Raw genomic sequence first — 4,229 nt, forward strand, 5'->3', positions numbered from 1 at the left:
ATTTTGACTCCTAGGAAGATCAACAGCTGCACTTACCCTCTTGGCTGAAATAACACCCTTCCCGGGAAACACCTGGATACTTAACCAGTTGGTGTCTTTGCCATTCATTATACATTCCATCCTTCATTCCACTGTAACTCTAGGGTACAAAGATGATTAAGTCAGGGGAGTTGGTCACAGTCCAGTTGTCCATGGGTGTGTTCATGTGTTTTCTAGTTAATACATGTCATCTTTTTCCAATCGGCTGACACACAAGCACCTGGAGGACAGGCTTGAGGGATATAACTCAAATGGGGCACCTGGGAGGCCCTGGAGCAGAGTGTCCTGGTGGCACATCTTTGGACTCCCAAGTGGTAAGAAGGAAGAAAGAAGAATGATCCAGGAGAATCTATTTCAGCAGATTTCAAAGACCAAAGAGTACACGCCCCTCCTGCCCCTACTTGTAATATGCTGTGGACACATGTAGTAACCACCCCTGTTCTAAAGTTGTTCAAACCCATTTTGTTGGGATCAGGCAGTTGAGAAAATTTGACTGTAGTGGAAGGTTATGTTCATCTACGATACTATATGACCTATGGCTCATTCCCCAAAAATCACTGTGAATTAAATATCTTGCTATGAAGTATGAGAAACCCCAAAATAACATTCTTATTTGTATTTTTCATAGCCATTCCAACTCATAAAATATGCAAATAGCAAGTAAAAGTGGAAAGTGCATAAGAAAGTTTCTTTTTTTTAAATAAAAAGATTTTATTTATTTATTCATGATAGAGAGAGAGAGAGAGAGGCAGAGGGAGAAGCAGGCTCCATGCCCGGAGCCTGACGCAGGACTCGATCCCGGGACTCCAGGATCATGCCCTGGGCGAAAGGCAGGCGCTGAACTGCTGAGCCACCCAGGGATCCCCCATAAGAAAGTCTCTTGAGGGGAGCCTGGGTGGCTCAGTCAGTTAAGCAGCCAACTCTTGATTTTGGCTCAAATCATGGTCTCAGGGTCGTGAGATTGAGCCCTGCCTCAGGCTCCTGTGCTGGGCATGGAGCCTGATTAAGATTTCCTCTCTCTGTCTGCCTCTGGACCCCCATCCCCGAAAAAAAGAAAAAGAAAGAAAGAAAGTTTCTTGAAATGTCCCTGTGGTTGGACCAGCTTTTATGTAGTACCTACCACATAACGGGCTTCCAGGGATGGAGAGGAAGAATAAAATAAATTCATTGTTCACACACACAGTTGGAAAAAATTCAACTTCATGCATCCCTTTGAATTACAATACACAGAAATATGTGTTTCTCAGATTGGTAAACATTAAACAGTACGTTACCCAGTACTGGTGAAGATATAGAAGAAACGAGTCTTGTTCACTGCCTGCAGAAGGACAAAGTGGAGAAAAGGCTTTGGAGGATTATTTGGGTCCTAGCTATCAAATTCAAAATGCATATAGCATTAGTCACCTCTAGCTGTAGTAACAGAAAACCACAGACCAGGTGGCTTCAACAACAGAAATGTATTTTCTCACTGCTCTGGAGGCTAGAAGTCCAAGATCAAGGTGCCATCGAGGCTGGTTTCTGGTGAGACCTCTCTCCCTGGCTTGAAGGTGGCATCTTCTCCCTGTGTGCTTTACATGTGCACATGCTGACAGAGACAGAAGTCAGGCATCTCTTCCCCTTCTTATAGGAACAGCAGTCATATTGGATTAGAGCTCTACCCTATGATCTCACTTAACCTTAGCTACCTTCTGAAAGGCCCCATCTCCAAATAGGGTAGACAAGGAGGTTAGAGCTTCAACATATGAATGGAAGGGGGGGCACAAATGTGGTCCACAGCGCCCAGCAAAGCTACTTTTAGAAATGTATTTTATTTTATTTATTATTATTTTTTAAGATTTTATTTATTTATTCATGATAGTCACACAGAGAGAGACAGAGAGGCAGAGACACAGGCAGAGGGAGAAGCAGGCTCCATGCAGGGAGCCCGTCGTGGGATTTGATCCCGGGTCTCCAGGATCGCGCCCCGGGCCAAAGGCAGGCGCCAAACCACTGCGCCACCCAGGGATCCCTAGAAATGTATTTTAGGGGCACCTGAGTGGCTTAGATGGTTGAACGCTTGCCTTCGGCTCAGGTCACAATCCCAGGGTCCTGGGATGGAGTCCCACATCGGGCTCCCTGCTCACTGGGGGAGCCTGCTTCTCCCTCTCCCTCTGCTGCTCCCCCTGCTTTCTCTCTCAAATAAATAAAATCTTTTAAAAAATAAATTTATTTTATATATTTTCATATGCGCATATAGATCTTTGAATAAGAATATTTAAAGTTGCTTTGTCTGCAGTAGCCAATATAAGCATACATCAAAAGGAGTCTAGTTAAACAAACTAAGGTACACTCAGTCAATAAAATACTACTACCTGCCTGTTAAAATGAACAAACCAGCACTAAACATGTTGACATAGAGAAATCACTAAAATGTATCATTAATTGGAAAAAGCAAGGTGAAGAGCAGTGTGTAGAATATGATCCAATTTCTATTAAAAAAAAAGCTTAAGTACCAATATTTTCTTTAAGGACTTGTAAGAAACCATTGACAGTTATTACCTCAGAGGAGTGGACTTGGAGCATGGGAGGAAGCACTTGTTCCTTCTAACCTTCTGTACTGTGTGCACTTTGCCCACCCTCTCTGTTCTGTGGAGGTATGTTACTTTTGTTAAAAAAAGAAATTGAGATAAATTTCACAGAGTAAAATCTTCACCATTTTAATTACTGAAAAGTGGTATTTAGTATGGTCACAATGTTATGCAACCATCACCTGTAGCAAGTTGCAAACGTTTTCATCACCCCAGGTGGGCAGGAAGTCCTCTTTCCCCCCTCCCCAGCCCTTGGCAGCCATTAATCTGCTGTTTCTATGGATTTACCTATTGCGATGTTTCATATACATAGAATCATATAACAAGTGGCCTTTGTTTCTGGCATCTTTTACTTAGAATAATGTTTTCTTTCTTGTTTTTTTTTTTTTTTTTTTTTTTTTTTTTAAGATTTACTTATATGCACAAAAGAGAGAGAGAGAGCATGAGCAGGGGGAAGGGCAGGAGAGGGAGAGAGAGAATCTCAAGCAGCCTCCCCATCAATCGCAGAGCCCGACACAGGGCTGATCCCCACGACTCCAAGATCACAATCCCAAGATCAAGACCCCAAATTCATGATCTGAGCTGAAATCTGAGTCAGATGCTCAGCTGACTGAGCCACCCAGGTGCCCCTCTTTTCAAAAAAAAAATTTAAAGTACTTTCCACAGGGCAGCCCCGGTGGCTCAGCAGTTTAAGCACCACCTTCAGCCCAGGGCATGATCCTGGAGAGCCGGGATGGAGTCCCACATCGGGCTCCCTGCATGGAGCCTGCTTCTCCCTCTGCCTGTGTCTCTGCCTCTGTGTGTGTGTGTGTGTGTGTGTGTCTCCCATGAATAAATAAATAAAAATCTTAAAAAAATAATAATAAAGTAGTTTCCATGACCAACATGGTGATCAAACTCATGATCCTGAGATCAAGAGTCTCATGCTAGGGGATCCCTGGGTGGCTCAGCGGTTTAGTGCCTGCCTTTGGCCTAGGGTGCGGTCCTGGAGTCCCAGGATCGAGTCCCGGGATCGAGTCCCACGTCGGGCTCCCGGCATGGAACCTGCTTCCCCCTCCGCCTGTGTCTCTACCTCTCTCTCTCTCTGTCTATTATAAATAAATAAATCTAGGGATCCCTGGGTGGCGCAGCGGTTTAGCGCCTGCCTTTGGCCCAGGGCACGATCCTGGAGACCCGGGATCGAATCCCACGTCGGGCTCCCGGTGCATGGAGTCTGCTTCTCCCTCTGCCTGTGTCTCTGCCTCTCTCTCTCTCTCTCTGTGACTCTCGTAAATAAATAAAAATTAAAAAAAATAAAAATAAAAAATAAATCTTAAAAAAAAAAAAAAAAGAGTCTCATGCTCTACCGAGCCAGCTAGACACTCCTCGGATCATGCTTTTGAGGTTCATCCATGTGGGATAGGTATCCCTTTTTATGACTATATGAATATACCACACTTAGTATTTTCATTCATCCATTAATGAACATTTGGGCTGTTTCCTTTTGACTATTGTGAATAATGCTGCTATGAACATTTGTGTGCATGTTTTTTTTTTTTAAGATTTTATTTATTTATTCATAGAGACAGAGAGAGAGAGGCAGAGACACAGGCAGAGGGAGAAGCAGGCATCATACAGAGAGCC

Source organism: Vulpes lagopus, chromosome 8 (genome assembly GCF_018345385.1).
Source record: "Vulpes lagopus strain Blue_001 chromosome 8, ASM1834538v1, whole genome shotgun sequence".
In the NCBI taxonomy this organism is placed as follows: domain Eukaryota; kingdom Metazoa; phylum Chordata; class Mammalia; order Carnivora; family Canidae; genus Vulpes; species Vulpes lagopus.